At 51.2% G+C, this 25,737-nt stretch overlaps 2 long non-coding RNA genes and 1 other non-coding gene across 4 annotated transcripts; 2 read left to right on the top strand and 1 right to left on the bottom strand.

The window, feature by feature from the left end:
* Positions 1-167: 167 nt before the first annotated feature.
* Positions 168-10,054, bottom strand: LOC141421519 (uncharacterized). The gene is made up of 3 exons (XR_012446083.1): positions 9,927-10,054; positions 2,119-2,214; positions 168-1,295 (listed from the first exon to the last, which is right to left on the bottom strand). It is a non-coding gene; the product is annotated as an uncharacterized lncRNA (long non-coding RNA).
* On the top strand, positions 3,139-14,438 carry LOC109680029 (uncharacterized). 2 transcript variants are annotated; one of them, XR_012446079.1, is made up of 3 exons: positions 3,139-3,236; positions 4,488-4,582; positions 9,945-14,438. It is a non-coding gene; the product is annotated as an uncharacterized lncRNA (long non-coding RNA). The 2 variants fall into 2 exon arrangements; XR_012446080.1 differs by having other exon boundaries at positions 4,488-4,560.
* A 10,306-nt stretch (positions 14,439-24,744) lies between these two features.
* On the top strand, positions 24,745-24,891 carry LOC141421816 (small nucleolar RNA SNORA12). Its single transcript, XR_012446506.1, has one exon. It is a non-coding gene; the product is annotated as a small nucleolar RNA SNORA12 (small nucleolar RNA).
* Positions 24,892-25,737: the final 846 nt, after the last annotated feature.

Raw genomic sequence — 25,737 nt, forward strand, 5'->3', positions numbered from 1 at the left:
GTAGGATGAACCTGGATTTCTGACTGGAGGAAGCCAGCAAACCTGATAAGCAATGCAATGTCCACACTGCCAAAGAAAGCCCCTTGTCTACTGGACCCAAGAGAGCTTCCCTCATAGACTGGGCAGTAAGCCTCCCGCTCCTGCTAAATAAAGAGCCGGTGTGAATAGCGCCTTGGTCGCAGGTGTCTAAGGCACAGTGTCACGGGAGCTGAGCTTGAGTCACAGTTATCAGCAATTCATTTGGGATGGTTTTGAATTGCCTCATTCTTTCTATGCTGTCCCCGATTCCAGTGTTTGAAAGACTGCCTGGATCCATCTGAGAAATTCCTTGACCCATGAGAGGACTTTCTGCAGAAAGAGAGGTGGCTTTGTGGTCCAGAGGGCAGAACTGGGTGGTGGGAGGCACAGGGGCAAGGTGGAGACTCCAGCTCCATACCACAGGAGTTGTTTCCGTAGTGTAGTGGTTATCACGTTTGCCTCACACACCACAGGAGTCATCAAGGTCTGCTTGCCACTGACCAGTCTCACAGAGATGAGTCTCTGGTCATTAGGTGTAATCAACCAGAGTTTGGGAGGATACTGAGGCATCTCCAGGCAAGGAGCCAGACAACAAGGAGGTGGAATCCTGTGATTCTGAACCTCCCTTTTCCCTGCATCTCACGGCAACAGCACTTTCTGTGTACCCCGCCCTACCCTCAACAAAAACCCCTCTGCAGGCTGAAGACAGCTAAGTCTCTCCCATGCCTGCCCTGGGCTCTGGGCTCCACAGTCTTAGCAAGTCCTCTTGCCATAGCCAGCGAAGGGCAAACCCCAGCATGGGTGGCGCAGTGGGGGCCCAGCTGATGCTGCCGGAGCCCAGCCAGGACCTCCAGAATTTTCAGCAAAGTGTGTCCTGGTGTCATAACTCTCGGACTACTGGAACCAGTGTGGTCCCCTGGCACATCTCTGCTCAAAGGCTGGTCACTCAAGGTGTGAGGAGCACTGCATCCAAGCACTGCTCACCTGACCAACAACTGCCACCAAGTGGAAAGAACCCTGCCTTTGAGATCCTCAGGGAAAAGCTGTGGGCGTGGGACTGGTTAACATTTCCAGAAGGCTCTGAACTCTGGCAGGATGGCTGCTTCATTCCAGGACTGGTCTCAGCTGCTGTAATGGATCCTTCCAAGCAAAGCAGCTGCCTTGTAGCTCAACTCTGCCCCTGGGAGGCAACCCCAGGTCACAGGGACACTGTTCCTGCTTGGGCTGCCTCTGATGACTTTGGTTCTTTCTTTGCATCTGAGCCTTGGTGCTCACAACTGGAAGGTGGGGATAGAATAGCAAGTATATTCCGTAAGAATGAGATGACAGGACCAGTCTAGCACAGTTTAGCTCATAGTAGGTAACTCCATAATGAGTTTTCTCCTGGAACGTTCTTTTTCTCCCATGCCCTCCCTACTCTCCATCCAAAGGAGCAGAATTGCTTACAGGTCGGGGAGGGCAGGGTCTTGGTCTCAAGGCTCCCTGCCTTTGCTGAAAGGACTGGAAACATACATTTTGTAAAACTACTGGGGGCCGGCTGGAGCGTCAAGTCAAGGTGCCGTGGAGGAGAGGGGCTAACTGAGGTGGGCTCCCCATCTTCCCTAACTGTGGTGGTTGGGGGGACATTGAGTGTGTTCATTGCAGATCACCTCCCAGACTTCTCAGATTGGGGCCCAGCTGAGAGCTGGGAGAAGGAGGGGAATGGCTGGGTGTCTTTGTGGGGGGGATGGGAAGGGCTGGGGCCCCTGCTCTCCAGCCAGCTGACCCTGGTATTTTTAGCTCTGGAATGCTCCTCCCAAGCCCCCTTCACTTCTGTTTATCATGCTTTTGAGTCTTTGTTTCCCTCTGGAAATTCTGCATCTGCAGCAGAGATGGGTGGAGTGGGGAAGAATGGGGGGAGACAGGGCTGGGCTTTGGAAGTGGTGGGAGCTGCTCCCTCTCTCTTTCCATCCCAACCCCCACCCCAACCTGGAGGCTGCCTTTTCCTCCTTTCTACATTTAAGCTGGGGAAATGGAGAGAGTTGGAGAAACCTCAGCCCTCGAGGGGTTATTGTCCACTGTCCCCAGCCCCGGCCTTAGGTGGCCTGCCGTTCTTCTCACCTTTCCTTCCTCCTGTAGGCTGGGCAGGAGGGATGGCCCTCCACCCTTTGTCCCTGGGTCAGGACATACTGCCAGTCTCTTGAAGGAACTCCTGGGCTGAAATGAATAACAGGAGCAGCTGATCTGGGGACAGAGAATGGGCATGATCTCCGGAGCTTGATTTAGTGACCTTCTGCCTTGGTTTTTTCCTCTGTAAAATGGGAACGACTGGAGTCCCTTCTGTCTGAGGGAACTTTTGGAGGCTGCAGGAGAAGAAGCTGCTCTGTAGGGTCAGCCTATGCAGCCACATCTGCCAGGGTGCCTGTGCTCACTGTCATGAGTGTTCTGGGGTCTTTTCTTTTGGGCTCTGCTTTAGTCACTGCCAGACCAAAGAAAGTTCTGCTCTGGGCTTTGGTGACAGTGAGTGTCACCTTCTTCTCTTCCTCCCACCTCACATATGGGGTACAGTTCTGCACTAATGCTGGCTATAAGGGACTCCTTTAGTGCACTGTAATCACCTCCTGCCAACTCCCAGTCACAGACCCCAGACCTCAAGGCCACTGATAGGGGGTGGACCACTATAGCTGGACAGGTGATGAGTGTAACTGACATTCCCTGTTGTGACTTCCTGCCTGGGTGGACATGTTGTCCTTTCCCATTCTGTTCTTTAAGCTCATCCGTCCTCATGGAGGGCCTGGCCTTGCCTGGAGATGGAAACTGGGAAGAGACTGAGGCAGCCAGCGTTCACCTTGGTCATCCTACTGTTGAAGGGATAGCAGGGATATTCTGGCCACTGATGTGGCCAGTGTATCAGTCCAAAACTGCTCATGTTCCAGGCTCAGAGGCAGCCCTGGGGCAGGGGGCCCTGTACCAGAGCAGGTGGGCATGCCTGGGTCCGCCCTGGGTAGAGGTAGGGCCATGAGGAAAGCCGTGGGGATAACCACTATCCCCTGAGGCCACCTAGAGATGGACAAGAGGTGGCAGCTGCTGTATCCCGAGAAAGGCACTGACCTTTAGAACAGGAGACAGAAATAGCCCAGGGAGAACAAGATCCTGTGTGGGAACAATGTCCAGGCCCTGCAGAGCAGGCCCAAAATGAAGGAGGGAGGAAGACACTGCAGCAGCAACTGCAATGCCAGGTACCCAGCCAGCCCTGCTACCTGCCTTCTTCCCCTATTTCCCAACTCTAGCCTTTGGGGTGGGCATTGCCTCCATTTTACAGGGGAGGAAGCCAAGGCCCAGAAAGACACAGCCAAGCCTGTAACAGCAGAGCTGGGACTGAGCCAGACCTAGCTGGTCTGACAGTGCTGTTAGTTGCATCCCTCTTCTCCTGCCCTTTTGGGGTGTGGAGTGGGCTGAGTGAAGCTATACTCAAGGCTGGCTTGGAGGCCCTGAAAGGTCAACCTCAGCTACTGCTGTCTATCAAGTGACCCAGGGCCCTTGACCTTGCTCAAGAAAGAGGATTAGCAGTTGTCCTGTCACTTCCCCCTAACTCAGGCTCACGGCTGAGTAGAGCCCTGGAAACCTGTCCCCTGAGGCCATGGCAAAGACAAACTGCTCCCTAGTTCAGGCTGAGGTCTTCTATGTGAGAATAACAGGGACAAAATAAGGCTGCATGGAGATGGGCTGGCTGGTTTCTCCCCCTCCCTCTGCGGCTCCCAGCCTCAGAAGCTCCAGCTGTTTCTGCTTATCTGAAGCCTGGGAGGCTGGTTGCCTGGATACCAGTGCTGCTGATTAGCAGACAGAGCTGCTGCATACCCAGCTAGAGCATCCCTAGGCAGTTGGGCATGGATTCTCTAGGCCCCAGCTCTTGGGAAGGTGGTAAGGGAAGATGGGGACAGGGTGGGGCCCACTCCCCCTTGCCAGGAGATGTTTCTAAGGGATGATTTGCAGCTAGAGAAATGGAACCTTGTCTTCTACTTGCTGTGTGACCTTGGTCACATTTAACTTTTCTGAGCTGTTTATCCCGGAAGAGGTGATAAATAACGCCCACCTCAAAGAGCTGTTTACAGAATGAGTGTGATGTTTAGGGTCACCACAGAGCACAGTGACTCCATGATCATAACCCCTTGCCCCCACTAGCACAGCTGGGCCCCATCTAGAATCTTCTGCATGTGTGCAACAGGGAAGCTGAGGCAGGCCTCTGGGGAGCCTCAGAGGCAGTGGCACCTCAGCTCCCACTTCTCCCATTTCCTTGCTGCAGGGAGGGGACTGTGACATATGCATGGGACCCCCGGGGCTTGGCTGGGAGATAGGGGCAAACCCAGAGATGGGCTGGGGAAGATTGGTCAAGAGAGCAGGCCATAGATCACACTAGGAGGTAAAAGGAGAGCAGGGTTGGCATCCACCCACTGTGAATGTCTCAGCCTATCTTCCTTTCTTGACCACAGGAGAAGCAACTGGCCTACAGGTGAAAGGCCAGGGATGGGAACAAACATGGTCCAGCATTGCAGACTGCCCAAGGTGATCTGTCACCAGCCCTGAGGTGGGGAAAGAAGAAAGCAGGATGACGGGGCCAGGAACATGACCCAGAGGTCATGCCCAGATCTCGTGGTCCTGGGAGACCTGCCTTACTTATGAGGCAAACGAAGCTGTGAATTGGGGGCTGGACAGAGCAGGGTGGGAGAAAACTGGGATCCACTCTTGGAAGAGGCTTTTCCAAGATCATCTCTCAGCTCTCCAGAACCCTGTCTAGTGCCAGGCCTGTGGAACAGGCAGTGGGGCTGGGTGAGAAGCAGCAAATGAGCAAAGGGCCCCAGTGACCCCAAGAGGTGTGGGAGCATCACAGACCTTCTTAACACTCTAGACTTAAGAAAAGGGCAGGAGAGAAAGGGCTGGTTGGGGGGACAGGGAGGGGACACCATTCACTATGGCCTCTTACTTTTTCCCTCTCTGAATGGGGCATCAGATCTGCCTGTGCTTGTTGGCAGCAGAGAGAGGAGCCCATGAATAATGCAGACAGAAGCACAGGGCAGCGAGAAAATGGTTACTGTTTCATCAAAGCAGTGAACAGGCCTTGAATACAGAATGGAGGGAGGCTGGGGGTTGGAGCAGCAGAGAGAACTCAGGGCTGCCCTTGGGACACTGGGCTGAGGACTTGCAGTCTTTCTGTTAGGCCCAGGTCCTGGCATCTTCCTCTATGTGGCATCTGCAATAGCCCTGGGCACACAGCTGGGCAGAATCACCAGGCCTTGTGGTAGGCCTGGCTGTCCACTGCTAGGGTGATAGCAGCAGGACCTGACACTCGTACAGAGGTGATGACCCTGTAAGCTGGGGGCAGGAGGATGGAGATGGACTTCCTCAGGGAGGACAAGTGGGGCTTCCAGAGATGTGGGAATGAGGGTTAGGAGCTTGGAATTGGGTGAAAACTGTAAAAGGGGGCTGGGGATTGCTTAAGAGTTAAAAGCAAGTAAATCCTATACAGAGGATTTAGAGTAGGCCTGGCTGGAAAGCTCTGCCTCCCCCACCCCCAACACACACAGACAGACAGGGGTGTCTTGCCCCTAGGAGGCAAGAGAGTGTGTGCTGACAGAAGCCCTCAAAGTTACATCCCCATGTTTTTTCCTGAGCTCCATAAGAATCCATGGAAAGACAAGACCTGACTTCAGTGTGAGCGAACCACAGATGCTATTATTGTATTGCCAGGGAAGATCAACAAACCCTGAGTTTCCAGTTGGCATCGGCTTTCAGACCTTGTACTCCTATTGTGATTTGGAGAGAGGAAATGCAGGGCAAGTTAAGGGGCCTTCGGAGTAGTCGGTGCAAGAGGCTGGTGTGGCAGAGGCCCAGCAGGAGGAGACAGTACAAGAGGACTTCAGAAGGTGGAAGTGACCACTCTTAATGATATTATTAAGGGGAGTGGGGAGAAAGGGATGTCAAAGAACGGTGCTGGGTAGGAGGGTACCTTCCATCCAGAAGAAGCACTGGGAGCTCTGGAGCTAAGGATGGTGAACGTGAGGTTCTGTGAGACCCCAGCTGGCAGATAGGAGTCAGGTCAGGACTGTGCGGCTGGGTCTTGTTGAGAGTTGGGCTCTGTGAGTGCAGGCAGACAGGTGGTCCTGCTTTCCTCAGCCACCAGAAAAAAGGGCCCAGGGGAGGAATACTGATTATAACAAAGTCCTTCCAGCTGAGCCCTTGGCTATGGTAATTTTGTCACCCAGTGCAGCCTCTCTGCCAGGAGGGGACATTGGCTCCTGAGCCCAGGGCATGCAAAGGCCTTCTCTCTCTCTGTCTGCAGCTGGGCCTTTGAGCTGCCCAGGGGGAGCCTTTCTCATGGTGATACTCCAGGAGAGAGGCTTCCTCCTGTCAACTCCTCCTTCTCTGCCAGCAATGAGCCCCAAGGGGTGCAGGTGCCCCTGGCAAGCCCTGAGAGGTGCCCTGGGTGTTGCCCCAGGTGGTGGGATGGTGAGGGTTGAGCACCAGCTCTCAGGGGGCTGGTGACAATTTCCTGAGGGGTGAGTGCTTACTGGCTCTTTGCTGCCTCCCAGCCTTGAGGCTGTTCTGCTGGAGAACAACTCCCCACAAGTGTGTACTGAGAAGATTTTCTCAAATGCACCCCCAAACAGCATGTGCACACATATAATCCAATTACGGGTGCAAACAGCATCCCAGAGAGACAGCCTATGAGCATCCCAACTTAGGAAAGAAAGAAAACAGCAGAGACTGGGGATCAGGGCAAGATGAGGCTGTTTGAAGAGGCCAAGAAGGCAGAAAAAGACTCAGTACAGCAGGGGTGCTGGGAAGGGACTCTGAGGCCTGGCAGAGGATCCCAAGTGCCCTGGTGAAGACAGGCAGGTATCAAGTCCAATTGGAAATAGGGGAATTCAAGCCACAGGATTGTCTGCAGGGTCTAGAGTCTAGAGAATAAATATCATTTATTCACACATGCTTCATTCCTTCCCACATGTACTGTGCTCCAGAGACAGGATGTCTTGAGATGTACAGAAAAGGACATGGTCCTGGTCTTGGAGTAGCTCCCCACTGGAGGGGCAAAGGCTTGAAGATTGGGAGTGGTGGTTAGTGTCTTAGAGATGGCAGGGCCTCACTGGATCCCCAGGGAGAAGTGGCGGACATCCAGGTAGGAAAGGTCTGTGGGGTCCCAGACACAGGAAAGTCCCAGAGAGAGTAGCAGTTGTGGAAGGGCCAATGGGCAGGAGATCTGGGGGTTTCCCAAATGATGTGGTTTGTTCAGTGAGACTTGAGGATTGTGTGTATGTGTGCAGGTGCACCTCTGTGAGTGTGCACCCACATGTGTACACTTACACATGTGTGTACCTGCATGAATGCACAATGGCATACATGTACACTTGCATGTGTGTACTTGTACATGTGTGTACCTACAGCGTGGGCATCCATATGTGTGTGCTCCTGCACACACAGAATAACAAGCAATGAGGTGAGGCTGTAAGCAGGCAAGGACTACCCTACCAAAGGCCCATGTGCTCTACTGCAAAGACTCATGTGCTTTGGGACACATTTTGACAGCACGGAGAAACATGGTGACGTCTGTGTTTGGAAGATGGATTGGAGTGCTGGGTATTGGGGCAAGCAACTGGCTAGGAGTCTCTGCTAGAGGTGATGGAGGCCTGAAATGATGCAGATAACATCCTCACTCCCATACTTGTGCACCCAGCATTGTTCTTCACTGCTTTTAGGAATAATTCACTTAGTCATCTCATCAGCCCTATAAAGCAGGTCCTATTGTTATCCCACTTTGCAGCTCAGGCCATTGAGGCCCAGAGAAGGGAAATAACATTCTCCAGTCTTTCCATCTAAGCAAGGAAACCAGGACTCCTTCTGGCCCCAGAATTTGCACTAAATGCAAAGGCTCTGGTGTCTAGATGGTGAGGGGTCAAAATGACAGGATGTCAAGGAGGGGCAGTCAGGCTAACTTGAATGCATCCTAGGTCATGGGGGTAAGGGAGAGGGAGAAATCAAAGATGAGGGTGAGGGAGTTTCAAATAAAATAAAACCCCCCGCCCCTTGCATTTCCTGTCCACTTGGAATCTGTGAAAGTGACCGTATTTGGAAACAGGGTCTTTACAGATGAAATCAACCTCAAATGAGGCCACACTGGATTAGGGTGGGCCCTAAGTTCAAAGACAGATGTCCTTCTATGAAGAAGGAAACCTGGACACAGGCATAGACATACAGGAAAGGCCCTGTGAAGAGGAAGGCAGGGGTTGAGGGATGCAGCTTGAAGCCAACAATGCCAAAGGTTGCCTGTAAATATCAGAAGCTAGGAAGAGGTGTGGAAAGGTCCCTCCCTAGAGCCTTCTGAGAGTGTGTGACCCTGCCAACACCTTGATCTCAGACTCTCAGGCCTCCAGAACTGTGAGAGGATAAGTGTTGGTGGTTTTAAGCCACTGAGTGGGTGATAGTTTGTTACGGCAGCCCTAGGAAACTCATCCACTCTCCCCACTTCAAAGAACGGGGGACTCAGAGTGCAGGGACTTGGAGGGAGGGTTGGGAGCCTTCTTGACTTGGTCAGGTAACAACCAAAATGCACAGAGAAAAGGAGGGCACAGTCCTGCAGTGGGCCATGAAGATGGAAGCAAGCTGGTGTGACAGGCTCTTGAGAATGACATTCTGACAGTGTGGTCATGGAAGATCTTGGCAGAAGGAGAAGGGACGAGCTTGACAAGCAAGTGGATCATCACAGCCAAGCCGAGCCGGCAGATGAGCTTAGATGGAGAAGGACGAGTTCAAAGCTGGAGGAAGGGCACTAAAGCAAGGGCAAGAATAAAGGAGAATGTAGATAGCAAGAATAGAACCACCAGCACACTGCATCCTACATGGAGCTGAGGCTCACAGAAAAGGCCTAGAGCAAAGCAGTGGTTTTGAAGGTGGGGAAGGGAAGGCAAGGAGTTCTTAAGGTTTTGCTAAAATCAGGAGAACCTGCTTAGAGCTCATGGATGTCAGAGACACCCAATGCTAGTTGTCATTGATAGTCTCTGAAGAGATAATGGAAGGGGGAGCACAAATTCTTTTTTAAATGTAAAAGGTAGCACAAGTATTTGCAGGAAGGAATTGAGACCCAGAATTTGGAAACCTGTAAGGTGGTGAGCTCCCTATCATAGGAGGCATTCAAGCAGAGGCTGGAGGAATCTTTCATAAGAGTTGTTGTAGAAGAGAGTTCTCTCCTATGTTAGAGTGGATATAACTCTTTACCCAGTGCCAGACCACCTGACCCTTAGTTCTACTCCACTGTAGGGGAGAGAAGCTGGGTGGTTGGCCAGTGGTATTCTTACTCACTTTGGTGCAGAGACAGGCAACCTTGCTGCAGGGCCCTGGCTCAGACTGTGCATAGTACCCTGGCAATCAGAATCTTGTGATGAATATAGTAGTTTTCTTACTGTGAAGGTTTTTGTGACCTTAAAAATACAAACCTACCTTTCAGCTTTATTTTTGTTACTAAGCACAGAATGCAACACCCCATCCCCAAATCTCCTAGATCCCCCTGCCCCTCTCTGGCCTCCCCTGTCCCTCATCCCGCACCTTTAGTCAATCATTGTCTAGTTAGGTGGCCTCAAGGCTGAGGAATGCAGAGGAACCAGGCAAACCCTTCAGCCTAGTGGCCAGGAACTATTGGATTTCCTTGTCTTCTCCTTCCCTCCTGGGCCTCTCCCCTTTTTCTCTGTGTTTCTCTCCCTCTCTGTTTCACAGGATTTACTGGCTGGAGGTGGGTGAGCCAGGGCCAGCCCTTACCTCCCCTGCAGTCTGTCAGTCTGTCCATCAGATGGGGGAAGGGTTGATAGGAGCATTAGGAGGACCTCGTGGGACCCTTCACTCCCACAACCAAGTAAGCTTGACTTTGGCCTGGCTCTTACCTGCTCTGATTTCCTCAGATGCCCAGGTACATTCCCTTTGTGTTGACTGCAGCTGGGGGAAGGAAACAGAGAAGGCTGCCCTTGGCTGAGGACAAGGATCTGCGTGACGTCTTCTTTGACCTTGAGAGTGCTTCTGCTGGCCCCACCTCACAGTTGACTCTGCTGGAACTTTCCCCTTTGGCACTGTCTGCCCAATAGCAGCTTTCAGACATCTCCAAAGGCATCGTGGGCCACTGCATTTTCTCACAATGAGTCAAACTCTCATCTGAGGCCTGGAAGACAGGATGAGTGGTGGGGGAAGGGGGAAGAGGATGCCATTGGGCTGAAGCATGGAGGAGAGCAGCCTGCCGGGGCTGCTGGTCTGAGTTCTTGAGCCCTGCTAACACCACTGTCAACATCAATGTATGGCATATGCCAGGGTCTTGCTCTTGGTCTGCCCTTATTTGAGATGAGTGCTGCATTTCTCTCGTGTTCTGATTTAAGAGCCTTGACTCCTCTTTCATTCTAACTGCTGTGTGACAGTGGGCAAGTCAGTTCACCTCTCTGGACCCCAGCATGTGACATGACAGACTGATCAAAGAATCATGCCACCTGCTTTGGCATTTAATGAGAAGAGGTGGTGGTTTTCTGGACTTTGGCCACTTCCAATTTCTCTTCCCCTTTTCCTTTAAGATCAAACAAATGAACATGTTGCTTCTTCTTCTTCTTCTTTTTTTTTTTTTGGTGGGACTGGGGTTTGAACCCAGAGCGTCAAGCTTGCAAAACAGTTGTTTTCCTGTTTGAGCCATGCCTCCAGTCCTGCTTGTTCTTTTTATATATTTAATACATATCCACTGAAGTAAAGAAACAAAAGGGCTACATTAAAAATCATCACCCAAGCCAGGCACCAGGGACTCACATCTGCAATCCTAGCTACGCAGGAGGCAGAGATCAGGAGGACCGAGGTTCGAAGCCAGCCTAGGCAAATAGTTCATGAGCTCCTATCTGGAAAAAACCCCGTCACAAAAAAGGACTGGTGGCATGGCTCAAGGTGTAGACCTTGGGTTCAAGCCCCAGTGCCGCAACGAAAAAATCATCACCCCAAAACAATCACTGTCAGCATTGTTTATTATTCTCTCTCTCCTTGTTTACTCTTCTGGCAGATGCTGAGGATTTATCTGTGACAAGAAGACAGGGTTTCTACCCTTTTGGTGCCTCCATGTCAGTGGGAAAAAGTCTACATAATTGCTAACACCTATGACAACTGAGCTACAGCTTTCTGGCTATGCAGCTCTCCCCTCTCCATCTCTATTGCCATTGATTTTCTCTTGAGAATCCTACTTCTTCTTGTGCACATTTCTGCTTTGGTTGGAAAGGTACAGTGCATCATGGGAAAGGAGGCTCACATCCAGGTCAGCTTTAAGCTAGGACCTGGCCCCCATCCTCAACAGAGGCAGGATTTGCTTGAGCCCTTGTCTAGGGGCTCCAGGCTGTTTGTGTCCCATATCTTCTATCATTAAGTCCTTATCCCAGTGGCTAGAAAGAAGGGGCCCTGCAGAAGCACCTGCTGGGCTGAGAGAAACATCTAGCCTCGTGGTTTCTACCCAACCAGCAGCCAGAACCTGGCTTGCTCCCGTGGTATTTGGAACCTCCAATAGCCCTTTCCTTGCACCCCAAATGTTGTGAAGAAGGAGGAGGTAGCTGAGGAAGGAAGGAAAAAGTGAGAGAGGAGAAGGAGGGGAGAACCAGCCTGGTTTCCATAGCAACCACACATGTGAGCCAGCTGCTGTCACCATGGAAACAAGGGGAGCCTGCTCAGAGGCTGCACTGTCTCAGGGGAGACACAATTTTTGACAAAAAAAAAAAAAAAAACAAACAAAAACTCTTTGATAAAACTAAACCAAAAATAATGAAAGCCACCCCTGTAGGACTCAGGGGCACTGCTTGTGAGTGTGGTCAAAAAAGAGAAGAGGCTGGGAGAGGCTGTGGGCCAGGGCCTCTATAGCTGTGAGATTTGCAGAGTCAGTGTTTCAGATCTGTGGGGGGCCTTAGATCACCCCACCACCACCACCCCCATTGACAGATGGGTAGAGCCTCACATGGGGTCCTGGGACAGGAAAAACCAACACAGGGAAATCCAGGGACCCTTGAAAGGAAGGACCACGCTGGTTGTGTGGGGGTTTATCCTTTGTGAGCCAGTGTGTAAGCACTGGGAAGGAAGAGAAGCCAGAGGCCAGGGTGAGGCTGGCCTAAAACATCAGCTGGAGCCCAGGGTGGCAGAGAGCATTTATGGGACACTGGGTTTAGACTAAAGATGTGGTCAGGAGAGACTCTTGGTGTTGGCCAAGTTGGGGAAGATCAGTCAAGATCAATTAGGAAAAAAAGGTGAAGGCTTAAAAAAAAATCTTTTCAGCACGAGGGCTTCTGACTGGCAGAGTTCTGTGCAGCACGGCCTAAACAGACAGGAGGGTGGGCTGAGTGCCCTCAAGTCTCACCAGGGCATCTCTGCTTCTATCTCCTTCACATGTTTATTTTCTTTCCCAAATGTCAACTTGTTTTCTTCTCTTTTGTACCTCTTCCCATTGCGAAGATGAGGATGCAATACTGAGAGGTTAGGCCCCTTGTCTGAGGTCACAGAGCTAGAAAGCGGGTGAGCAAGAATCCCAGCCCTCCCTCCGCATCCAAGAAGGAAGATGGGATACAGCCCACAGTGTGTTTCCTGTCCAGGACCTCCCCTGGCCTTCCTTGGAGGAGCTCAGAGATGCCTGCTGGGACCTTGCCCAGGACCCATGATAGTGGCACACATTGTTGCAGATCAGAGGTACATCTTGGAGCCAAAAGAGACCTAGCTACTTCTTTGTCCTGGAGCTCTGGCTCCATTTCTTCAGGGCTCTGTGTGACCTCTGCTGGAGGCCTGTAGGTGAAGGTGAAAGACAGGAGGGGTGAAGGGGCAGCATTACACAGACCTCACCTCCTAGGAGCTCTGCGCCTCTAGTCACTGCCCTTCGCCACCCCCACCCCCCTCTCAGCTTGTAAAGCAGCAACCACGTGGTTGAGTTGCCATGGAAACTGAGGAGTTCCATTTGAAAGCAATGCCTGGTGTAATCTGAGATGGCTAGTTGTGGGGGCCGGGCTAGGGAGGAGGGCAGCTACACCTGTTAAATCCTTCCAGCTCACCTATCTCCACCGGAAACTGTTTTGGGGGGTGGATCTCACCACCCTTCTGTCCCACAAGATACAGCCTCCAATGGTCCCACTGCCCCAGGCCTCTCTCCCCAGCCTCTTTTGTAATCTCAGGCAATAACCTCAAAGGCCTGGCCTGGCCTGGCCCCTCAGAGAAGGAGTGATTATCCCTGTTACATAACACAGGGTGGCAAAAAACCAGAGGGACAGAAACTCTGGGATTATCTGGATTACGGGTAGGTGGGGGATGGGGTAGAAAGGATTGGGGCTCCAAGAGACTGAAACCAGACTCCACCCTAGTGGTTCCACAGCTAGAATTCTGGCTGGGTGGTCAGGGGCTGAGGCTCACGGGAGATGAGAGCCAAGTTTGCCATGGCCTCAGGACAACTCCCCATCACTCCCCATCTCCCCATCCCCCAGGCTCTCACTGTCCCCAGCATGCACAAGCCTGGTTTAGGAGCTGCTCCTGGGTTATGCCTATGTTCCTGACCCCCACCCCAAGTGTCACCCCAAGTGACAGCAGAGGAATAAAGAATGTTGCTTCTCCACTTTGCCATGAGACTTGGGGCAAATTGTCTAGCCTTTCTGAACCTCAAGTGCTTCTTCCACGAAAAAGGACTGAGGTAGGGAAAAAACCTGCCACCTAGAGTTGCCTGGGATTAGATGGGACAACATATTCGAAGTGCTGAGTTTAGCCTGGTGTCAACAAAAGTAGGAGGAGGCGGATTATTATTACATTATCATCCATTCTTCCACTCTCTGAGGACGCCCCATGTCCTCTAAGAAGCCTTCCTTTCCCCAGGGAAGAGCTGGTGCTGGGAGAAGCTACCATGTGCCAAGAACCTCTCATGCCTTCATGTATTTCATCTTCACCATTGCCTTGCATGGGTGTGAAGGACAGACTGCAGGAGGTCCCAAAAGGTGATAAGTGGTCAAGGAGACACCTCTCCTCCCTAGGGAACGCCCGTCTGCATCTGAAAGGCACCTCCGCCCTCAGGCAATACAAAAAAAAATCCCACTCCCCACCCGGACCCATGGGATCACTGGTTTCTGGGTCCCCCTGCATTCCCCAATATGCAGTCTTTCTCTTCTCTTTTCTACAAATAAATTCGCTACAAATAAAATCTTTCCGACCTCTGCTATTAGAGTCTGTCTGTGCTTTCATTCTCAGAGCAGGCTCAAGAACCCTGAGCACCTGAAATTCCTGCACATGTCATCCGTGCATCAGCTGGTGCATGTTTTATACCTCTATTTTACAGAGGTGGACACTGAGGTGCAGCGAGCATACAGCCTTGCCAAGGTCATTGGCTATAAACACAGGGTCAAGATTCAAACTCAGTCTGTCTGGTTTCAAAGCCATGATTTTTTCTGGTACAATGTGTACTTCATACAATCCCTCCCCCAGTCATTTTCCTTCCAGTTCAAAGCAGGTTATTATTGCTTCTGATTTCTTTCTTGCTTTCTCATCTTGATTCCCTGCACCAGGGCAGAGTGAGCAGGGAAGGTCAGGGACTCAGCCATTACCTGGTTTCCTAGGAGCCCAGGCAGCAGGAGCTGGCAACTAAGAGGGTGTTTGTGGGAAGCAGGTAACCCAGCACAATAATCCCCAGGGGAGTTGGGGAGAGCTTTCCAGGTGCTGATCAGGACTGACTAGACTCTGACCTTGTTCTCTAGACCCCAGCCTCCCTGACCAGGGTTGATAAGGACTTGATGGATGATCTTGACCTGGTTTTGTGTGTTCGGGGACTTGAAGTGTCTCCTATAAGTGAAGAGGCTAGAGAAAGAGAGAGGAAAGGAGAGAGTGAACAGGTGGGGGAGATGGAAAAGAGGAAGGAGAAATAGGAGGGAAGGAGGAGGGAGGAAATGGAGAAGAAGGGGGAAGGACATAGAGGAGGGGAGGGAAAGAAGGCGGGAAGGCAGCCAAGTGTGATAGTGAGCTCTGAGAAGAAAGGATGAGAAAGCAAGATGTCAGCTTCAAGGGAATGGGGTGGCGGGGGGCGGGGGGGATGTGAGAAAAAAAAGGAAGGCGAGAGAAAGGGAGTGAGGGAGACAGCCAAGGAGCCAGGACTTAGAGATGAAAGAATGGGGAGAGGGTATGGGGAAGAGAGAGGAACAAAGACTGAGCAGGTGCTCTTTCTCCCTCGCCAAAAGCAGCCAAGTGAAGGCCTCAGAGGGCCATGTGGGGCCCAGGGAAATGGGGACCAGCTATGACTCAGCCCTGGCAACCTAGCCCCACCCACAAGTCCTTTCTGGTTCAGCAATTTCTGCAGGGGTGGGAGCACCATCCTGCTCCAGATCTCTTCTCATGGCGGTTTCATCAGGTTTTCTTGATTTGTACCTGCCCTTAGAGTTCTCCCAGGGACACTGGGACAGCCCTGTAGAACCTTCCAAAGATGCAGAGACCACCATGCAGGGGAGGAGGGGGAGTTGGTGTTCATGCAGCCTGAAAAATCTGAAACCTGTGTTTTTGGGAACCGACTGCACCTTAATAAAAAGAACTCAAATGTATTGAGAGCTCATCGGGAGTGAAGCATGTTATATGTTTTATCTTGTTTAATCCTCACAGCAGTCTTAAGATGTCCGTGGTATTCCGCTTTGCAGAAGGAGAAATGAGAGCTGAGGGCATCTGGTTATTTGCCCAAGCTCATGTTACTAAGGAGAAAACTCCTGGGGTTTGAACCCAGGGTTGAGTTAAGGAGAAGACAGGATTGGCTGATGCTTCATGCTGGTTTGGACAGGTCTTGGTAGGCTCTGTGCCTCGATACCCTCATCTGACATCACCGTGGCTGTAGGAAAGTGCAGGAGTAGCTGACTAGAGGAGCCAGGGCACCAGGTCAAGAAGGCAATGGTGGAGAGTGACATCCTCCTTTAGGATGATAGAGGATGGATAGTATCCCCTTCCAGCAGGCTGGCTAGATAGTCTTCTGGAAGGCCAGATGGATGATAATGAGACCTGCTTTCATGGGGCTTCTGAGACCCTCTCTTCAAAGTCCTTTTATATTTGGACACACACACACACACACACACACACACCATTCTTGTCTTCAAAGCCACTTTCTATGGCACATAAAGTATTCTTGGTTTTATTTATAGGGCTAGTGCTCCTCAACTGGAGGAAGGCCAAGGTCACAGGTCACATAGCTGGCAATAGGGAGAGAGGATACCATTTGCACTTGGATGCAGAGGCAGGGAGACCGCTGGTCTATGGTCTGTGCCCCTCTCCAGCCTGCTCCCTTTCCACCCCAGGCCTTTTTTGTGGGGGTCATCAAGTGTGGGAAAGGACATCCCTCTGCTCCTCCCCCATCTTCTGCCCATATGGCAGCACCCCTTCCCTAGGGACCAGTGATGCAGCAGCTTCGGTAGCCGGCGGTTGCCATGGTGATGGTCTTCCTTTGGGTTTCCATGGGGTGGGGGATGTTGGGGAAAGTGTGTGTGCAAGCGTGGATGTCCATTTCCAGTTCCAGATGAGGAGGGCTCACGGAGAGGAATCTGTCCTCCTTCAGTGGCCTCTGCCTTCTTCCCAGTTCAGTCCCAGCCAGCTCAGTGGCATCCTAGCAGCAAGGAAGACCAACAGACAAAGGGACACTAGATTGAAGAACACTGACTGTCCCAGAAGGAAAACTGGAGGTGGGGGTGGAGATGGGCATCAGTCCTCCAGTCCTGAAAAGATGAAGGCCAGCCAGGATGTGGGGAGGGGCCTGAAAGGAGGAAGGAGAGAAGAGGCAGGACCAGGCAGCAAAGCCGAGGATCCAGAGACCGGGAGGAGGAGACTAGAGAGGGGTGGGCCCCTCATTTCTGCCATCCCCCCAGGGGGTCTCCCGCTGCGCTTCCCCAGCCGAGAGAAGGCCCCTGTGCTCCTCCAACATGATCTGTAATTTCCGGCAGACATTTGAGGTCCCTGACATCTGCATAATGTGAGCCAGTCTCTTAGCAACCGGGAACAGCTGTCTGGCATTTCCAAGATTAAACTGTAACTATATGCAGTTCTTGCCAGGGGGAGGGGGTGGGGGAAGGGGATAAACACTGCCTCCTGGCATTTCCAAACTCATTTAGCTTTTATTCATTTCCTGCCTCCAGTAAAGAGGCCAGGGATTCAGGCTGGGCTGAGCTGTTACTGCCCCTGCCGACTGCTGTCACCACTGCTGCTGACATTGCAGATGGTCCTTCCCCCAGATCTGTTTGCTCCAGGGAAGGACAGGGATAGGGGACAGCACTGGCCAAGGCCCTTTTGTTGTTTGTTTTTATTTTCTTTATTTTTGTGGGTGCTGTGAGCCTGGCACACACAGTGTAGGTGCAACCCAGGGAGAAAGCAAGTCAGGGCTAACTGGTTTCATTCTATCCATCATCTTGCAAATAGCTGTGTGACCTTGACCTTGGGCTAAATCCCTCACCTGTCTGCACCTTCATCTCCCCAACTGTAAAAGAAGGTTTTGCTATTCCTGGGTGGTAGAACTGCGATGCGCTCAGCAATGGAGTCACAGTGAATCTCTGTGCTGCTCAGTTCCCTTGGTCCCTCCCCCCTCCCCCATGTTAGCAACTTCAGGCTCTGCTAACTGGGGCAGAGAAACACAGTCCACTTTCCTGGGAGCCCCCACCTTGAATTCCTGTCCTTTGGAGCCCCTGGTAATGACACTTTGCCCAGAGGACTGCAGCAGAGCACAGCATCATCTAGCTGGGCCCTCTGCTGCCGGTGAGAGCTGTCCTCATTCCTTGGCCTGCTTGGGGCCCTGGGCAGCTCCTGTGTCCAATCCCTCAGCCGCCAGCTCCTGCCATTTGGCTGCAGCCCCTGAACTCGTGAACGCGGTGTTTTGGTTTTGCAGCAAGAAGGAAAAATAAAAGGGCGGGTATGGGGCGGGACCCGAGGGGGAGAAGGAGAGGAAGGAGGAGGGAAAAGCCCTCTAGCCGCCTGAGCTGGCCAGTTCCAGGAATGTGTTCTCAGCCACTAGTGCCAAAGCAGTGACCCAGGCAGTGGCCAGGCTGAGCCGGGCCTGGAGACCTTCCAGGGAGAAGCGAGCAGCCACTCTGGCCAGCCTGACCGAATCTCCCTCCCCCACTAGCCCTGTGCTGACTCATCCCTGCTCCAGCTGGCAGAAGCCTTTTCTGGGGATGGCTGTTGCTAAGATTCCTGGGAGATGACTGATGCTGCTCCCTGAGCCTTGTGAAAACATGTTTATAAACTGCACACAAACACATGCACCCCTGTGCGCTCACATGCCAGTCCTGGACACCTGCACACATGTGTGCTTGAATTTTGTGTGTGCACACAGAGCACTGGAACATGCTTCCTGTTCCTGGAACCTTCCTAAGATTTACTTACTAAGATGTGTGCATACACTACATATGTGGACCAGAGCATCCTCACCCCGCCCAGAAGGGGCGGAGCCTGGCCAGGCCTTCCTGGTGATGTGGGGGTGGGAGCTGCTGGTGTGCAGGCCTGCTTTCATCTGAAGGTGATTTCGGGTTGCCTTGAGACATTCTTGGCCTCTGTCCCTCCTCTCCTCCCTCGGTTTCCTTCATCCTGCTGTAATGATCTAATCTTCCTTTCTCCCAAGGTTGAGGCCGTCCAGGTTTTTGATGTTTGATCTGGTGTTTTAGCCCTCAGCTGGGAGCTGCACTGCTTGAGAGCTAGTTGCTTGCTTTGGATTTGACTCACCAATGGTGCTCCAGGGCAGTCTCAGTGCCTCTGTTTCCCCAGAAGAGAGAGCACCACTGTGAGGATTCCTGGATGGAAACTTCTGGGCCTTTCTCTGGGCTTTGCTGTTGACAAGACTTGGGACGTGTTTTTCCTTGGGGTCTTGGCTCTGGGTGAGCCTATTTAGCATGCAGCCTGGCACACTCCACTTCCAGGGCCTGGTGGTCAGCTCTGTGTGTGACCTTGGTCACATTGGGCTCTTGCTGTTGTGATTTTCCCACCTACTGAAATTGGACCCCTTGCTGAGTCTTCCAGGGTTTTAATGCCACAGGGCCTGGCATGTGCTTGGGCACCAGGCAAGGTTGTTTGTCACGGGTTCTTAAAGGGGTGGAAGGACAGCCAGGCCCTGTGCCAGCTTCTCTCTCTCTCCAGCTCTACCAGGTTTAAGTTCAAGTGTGGCTTCTTTAATGGACCCACTCCAGGGGCCAGATCCCAGAGTATTTTCCACTGTGATCCTGCAGCTGCTGATAGGAAAGGCCCCATACCTGCCTCAAGGGCTAAGCTGTGGCCCGCCTGATGTCTGCAGGCTCTGCAAAGCTCACACTGGCCACAAGGAAAATATGTGTGTGTAGGACTCTCATCCTAAAATGAAAATAAGGCTGGCTCCACAATTTCTGCTGGTTTTAACATGCAGAAGAGCATACAGGCAGCAGGGGCAGAAGATAGGTGGGGACTATGAAAATTAACAGTAGAGCAAGCTGGGCCATGATGTAACCCCAGCCTTCAGGAGGCTGAGGCAGGAGGATAGTGAGTTTGAGGCCAGCCTGGGCTATGCACACGTAGTGAGATTGTCTCAAAAAACCAAACGAAGGTACTGGGGCTATAGCTCAGTGCATGCCTTGAACACTGAACGGTCTGAGTTCAATTCCCAGGATGACCCAAATAAATAAATTAATTAAAAAAGAGTAAAGTAAATAACAAAAATAGTAAGAAGTGTCACAAAGAGATAGTTCTTTATGCTAATGTCAACTGCCTACTGTAGGTCCCCATGACTGGAAATTTCCTGGATGCAGATTTTTCAATAGCAGCACAAGAGACAGGTGAGTAGTAAACAACCCCAAGGCAGAAGAATCTAGAGCTTTTTGTCCCTAGAACATCAGAGTCCCCACTCAGGAGGCATCATCAGCCTGTAGTCAAACCTGGGCACAGGGAACTTGCCTGCAGTTCTCACCTCCACCAGCAGGTGGCAAGAGCTTCTAGATGAGTTGGTCTGCTTGTCAGGTTTGGGAATTACAAGTAAATCAATAAAAAAAAATCTCATCTCTTGGGGTAGCTGGGAAACCCCAAGGAGGTGTGCTGTAGGTCCTAGCAGTGATCTGTGGGTTGAGGTGGGCTTTGTGGAGTCTGCTGGTGAGGATGCAAGTAGGGAATGATCAAAACAAAACAATGCCTTTTTTTGCAGGGCGGGGGTGGGGGGGTGGGGGGCAGTGCCAAGGATCAAATCAGGGCTTTGTGCATTCTAAGCAAGCACTCTCTCACTGCTTCCCCAACCCTAAAACAATGCATTTTAGAAAGGACTTTGGCTAAGCTGTTGCATTTTCTCTCCATCTCATCCCCACAACAGACCTGTGAGGAAGATAGTGTCATGGCTCCTACTTTCCAGATGAGAAAGCTGGGATGCAGAGATGTTAGGAAGCAGCAAATAAAGAATAGGGAGAGGGTCTCCAGCGCCTCACTCTCAAGCACTGTCCCTCATTGCCTTCCACTAGTCACCATGCTGGGTTGGCCCAGCTGACACCCAGGGTCACCCCAAAACCAAGGCCGCCACAGGCAAAAGAGAAAACAAACTTTTGGTAGTCATTTCCAATAGAATGTCTGTCTCTGACCAATATGGACTTCACACATCAGCCAATATAAGCTTATATAAGCAGCTCCTTATCCAGTCACCCCTCTGCCACAGTGCGAGGGCTGTGCTCAGTGTCCCTGCTTTCCTCCTATCTACTCATCCCCATCCTTCCTGCCCCTCCCCCTTTTGGGCTGAGGAGGGAAGAAAGCCACTGTTGGGGAACTGCTGCTTTCTAGGTGACATGGTTTCGGGTATTGAAACTGGTCTGAATTTCCAGCCCAGCCTGCCTCTGAGCCTGCTTTGTGTGGGGGTGAGGGCTGCACTCTGCTGTTCAGAACTGATGAGACATGAAAGTTCCCCTGGATGGCAGCGCAGTCTGCAAGATCCTTTGTCACCATTGGGGTGGGGGTTTTGAGGAGTAGCTCTCAGGCAAGGCCCCAGAGAGATGGGCATGGGAGGCAGGTGGCCAGAGTGGGAGGGAGCCTCCAGTTCTACCCACTGGCTTGCTGGGGTGAGGAGGCATCCCGCAATTTGGAAATTGTATTTCCTCATCTCAGTTCAGGCCTTTGATGGAGACCTCTGCTGCCCCCAGTCTCATGGATCATGAAATGCCCCTGCTTGAGAATGTGTCTGCTGGCCTTGAGGCACACACCCTGGCCTCCCACCTTGAATTCCCCAGTCTTGAGGGTGAGTACTGGAGAAAATCCTCCCTCCATCACCTTTTATCCCATCAGCCACACAGCGACATCTGGTGGATCATGGGCGCCATCACAAGAAGACCTCAGAAGCCCCTCCCTAATCCCGTAAAACCAGCGGCTGACCCTCCCTGAGGCTTCTGTCTGGCAAGCTCAGTCCAGTCCCCTGGGGGCTAAAACCACCATTTAATTCTGAGCTTGCAGTGCCAGACACTGGGGACTGCTGGAGCAAGGAGACGAGTCTTGGAAATATTCAATGCCTCATTAGACAAGGACTGTTGGGGTTCTGTCCAGGTCATAAAGTCATGGTGCTTGGCCATTGGGATTGGATGAGGCTTCCAGAAAAATCTGGAAGGGCCTGGGCCTGGAGGTGAGCCTCAGTTTCAGCACCCAGGGATATAGGGAAACAAAGCAGATTCTGCTGCCCTCCTCTGGGCCAAACTGGAATCCACACACTCCCTTAGCTTAGATTCAGACTCCTGTTAGGGTATGCCATGTGTGGATCAGCTGATTCCACAGGGGCTGTGGCTGCCCATTTTCAGATCACAGAACCAAAGGGAAGGACTTGAGCAGGTCTGCTACCTGCCTCCTGTTTCTCATGACATGACTTAGGCTGGCCAATATAAAGGCCAGCCCTCCGCAGGGGACATGGTGACAGATCACTTCCTTGAGGACTGTGCTGAGCTGGGGAACTTGAGTTCCTTCCACAGCAGAGCACAGCCAGATATTTAAACAGAGGGCTGGGCAGCCCACAGCCCACTGGAAGCAGTCTGCTGCTTCTCTAGGTGAGAGCGGACAGTCTGAGTCTTTCCTCAGTTTCTCGGTATTGAGGAGTGCTGAATGTAGACTGCAAGGGTTTGAATTGAATTCATTCCTACCATATTAATGTGTGATCTTGGTTCCTTAATCTCTCTGTGCCTCAGCTTCCTATCTGTGTAAAGGCTATAATGCTATCTACATTACAGGGATGTTGGGAGGATTCTGGGTGCTCAGCTGCTTAGACAATGACCCCCCCCATAGTTACTGCTGACAATTGGTGGCTAAGAATGACTTCCCATCCCCACAGAAGGGAGTAATGAGGGGTGTACTTTTAGGCAGGGGTGGCAGTATGCCTTAGCTTAGGGTGTCATAAAAATGTCATGTAGATTGGTGACTTGAACAACAAACATTTATAACCTCATGGTTCTGGAAACTGGAAGTCTAGGATCCAAGATTTGGCATGGCTGAGTTCAGGTGGGGACTCTTTCTGGCTTGTAGATGGCACCTTCCACAGTGTGTCCATGAGACCTTTCCTCAGGCACCACAATCTCTTTCTTTTCATATAAGGCCACCAATTCTTTTTTATTAGGCCCCTTAATGAGGTTGACCTCATTCAACCTTAATTACTTCCCAAAGGCCCTGTCTCTAATACAGTCACCCTGGGAATTAAGGCTTCAATATATGAATCTTGGGGTAACACCATTCAGTCACCCCCAAGAGGCAGAGAGAAACACTGACTGAGCACCCAGGTGCTGCAGGGATAACAGCCACAACAGGAAGACCCAGGTCCTTCTTGGCCCTGGGGCTGGGGCTGGTTTCCCCAGGCAGTAGCTTGAGGCAGTAGGAGGATTCCAACCTGCTGGGCATCAACAGAGTCTGATAGCTGGGTGCTGGTTGCTCACATCTGTAATCCTAGCTACTAGGGAGGCTGAGATGAAGAGGATTGGGGTTCAAGGCAAGCACAAATAGCTCAGGAGACCCCATCTCCAAAGTAACCAGAGCAAAATAGACTGGAGATGTGTCTCAAGTGGTAGAGCACCTGCTATATAAGTACCAAGCCCTGAGTTCAAACCCGAGTCCCACCAAAACAAAACAAGACAGTGTTTGATGGGTTAATTCTCAGCCCCAGGTCCCTGGTATCCCAGTGCTAGGGGGATGCAGTCCTCCTGTGGAGAGGCAAGTATTGAAGGCAGAGCCCATACTGGTGTGTACCTAGAATCTGCTCCCTTGGGCTCCCTATAGCTCCAACCCAGAGAGATTAATGCTCAGAAGCAATGCAGTGTGATTTCTGTCTTTTGTGTCTCAGGTGCTATGGTTTGGATAAGTGTATCCCAAAGTCCATGTGTTAAAGACTTGGTCCTTCTGATCATTGGGGAGTGACCTTGAAAGGGACTTTGGGATCTAGGCTCTTTCTTCCTTTCTTTCCTGTCCTGTCCACAAGAACAGTTTTGCCACTCAACTGCCTCTGTGATGAAATTTGTTTATGGAATACAGGGTAGCCACTGACATTTCTCAGTAGAACAACATAGAATGGTCTGGAAAGATGTTCAAGATATGTAGGTAGGTGAGAAGTATGTTATAAAATAGCATGTACAGCTGGATTGTTAAGAAATCAAATAAGACACAGAGGTCTGATTTTCCAAAAGAAAATCAAGACATTAGCAAGGGTGTGCTGCAATGTGGCTAACTAACCATGGACTGAATCCTCTACAAAATAAACCTTTTTTGAGCCAAAATAAACCTTTCCTTTTTATATGCTGATTCTCTCAGATATTTTCTTACAATAACAGAAAGCTGACTAACATACCAGGGAAGACTTAAGTGGGTTTGTTCAGAATTATGTCTATTAATAACAATAGGAGGGTTCTCTAACAGGGCAGCATGCCCACCCTACACTCTTGGAAGGAAGGAGGTAGGGCACCTTGATTGGTAGTTGCAGGAGGGGAACTAGAGGAAGAGGGTGGAAAGGGAGATGGGTGTGCAAGGCAGGGCTGCCACACTTTTCTCAGAGAGACTTGCCAGAAGCATTGCTGTCTTCAGATCAGAATGTCTGGGGCACAGGAATGCTGAAGCTTGTCAAGTTCACCCCATTCACTTGACAAACAAGAGGGCTGAAGCCAAGGCCATGCTTGAAGTCATCCTCCATCCTCCTGCAGAGGCATGACATCATTCCTGGCTGTATCTCTAATGATTCCAGTCTAGAGCCAAATGCAGTGGCCAAAAGGTTGTCTGAGAACCCCCTCTACCCCAGAGTGTCTACAGCAGAGAGCCGCGAGGTTAGCAGGGTGCTGCTGGAGGCTCCATACTGATCAACACAAAGGCACTTATCTCACCCGTCTCTGGGTTCCACGCCAGGAGCTCCTCACACCTCCTCTGCCTGCAGAGGCCAAAGAGACTGCAAATGCCTGGCTCTCTCCTGGACTGGGAGATTGGCTAAGAATGCTGGGAGGTTACAAAACAGGAGGTGGGTCCACACAGTGTGGTCTGTGTGATTCATCTGAGGGTCTGAAAGTCATGCAGCCTCAAGGTAAGGTTTGAAAAGCCCAGTGGATTCTGGTCCACATGGGTTCCTCAGCCCAAATCAGGAGGACTTCATAGGAAGGGCTTCCCACCACACCCTCCTGCCTGCTCAGTGCTCATCTCCCAGTGCCATCCTGGTCAGTTTAAGCCCTTCCAGGTCAGGTTTGTCCTTGTCACAAAATGACTAGTGTAAAAAAAAAGGACAGTTGTGGTGGTTCTTTTCTGGCACATTTGTTAAGTTTTCAAATGGGCTTGACTGTGCCACATACATTATATAGGAGCTGGCAAAGACTTGAAGACAGAGTGGTCTCTCTTGAGCTTTTCCTGCACCTGAGATTGGCTCCCAAATGTAAAAAAAAAAAAAAGTAAAAAGAAAAAGAAAAAAAAGCAGAGTAGAAATAACACCTAATCCTCTTATGCAGCCAACACCCCTGCTAATGTTTTGATTTTTAGGGACATCAGAACTCTGCGTTTTATTTGATTTTTTTTTTAACGATCCATGTGCACATACTGTTTTGTAATCTGCTCCTTCTCCCCACCCCCACCCCAATGTGAACATCTTTCCAGGTCATTCAATATTTTTCTACTGAGAAATGTCAGTGACTGCTCAGTTTTCCATAAATAAACCATTGTTTATCTAGTCAGTTTATTGATTGCTGCACATTTTGTACCTCATTCCTGACCTTGTTTGGATTCTGACTCTGTCACTAGATAGCTGTGTGATAACAAGAAAGTCACTTCCGCTTTCCAAGCCTTGCTTTGCTCATCTGTCTGCTGAGAGTCTCTTGCCTCAATGCCCACGGGCTTTGCTTTGAAGAAGCGCTTTGACACAGCGCTTGGTTCAGTGCCTGGACCACGTCCCCCACTGTGTTTTCTCAACAGCCTTTCTGCTACACCCTCTGCTTGTTCAGGAGTTCCTGGTTCATCTTGGCCATATGAAAGATGTCCCCAGGCTCTTCCTGTGACTGTCTTCAGTGCACAAGTCTCTTGCCCAGTTCCCAGCAGTAGGAAGGAAGGAGAACTGGTCTTGGACCCTGGACTAGGAACCAGCAGCCAGTGGGGATGGAACTCAGAGCAGCTTCTTCTGGAGCTGAGCTTGGATTTCAGATCAGATTTCTTAGGACAGAGCCTTTGGCAACTCTCATGACGTGAAATTCCTGGGTCGCAGAAATATTTGTCCACTTCTTCCAAGGGAAG

The sequence above is a fragment of the Castor canadensis genome, chromosome 3, assembly GCF_047511655.1.
Source record: "Castor canadensis chromosome 3, mCasCan1.hap1v2, whole genome shotgun sequence".
Lineage (NCBI taxonomy): Eukaryota > Metazoa > Chordata > Mammalia > Rodentia > Castoridae > Castor > Castor canadensis.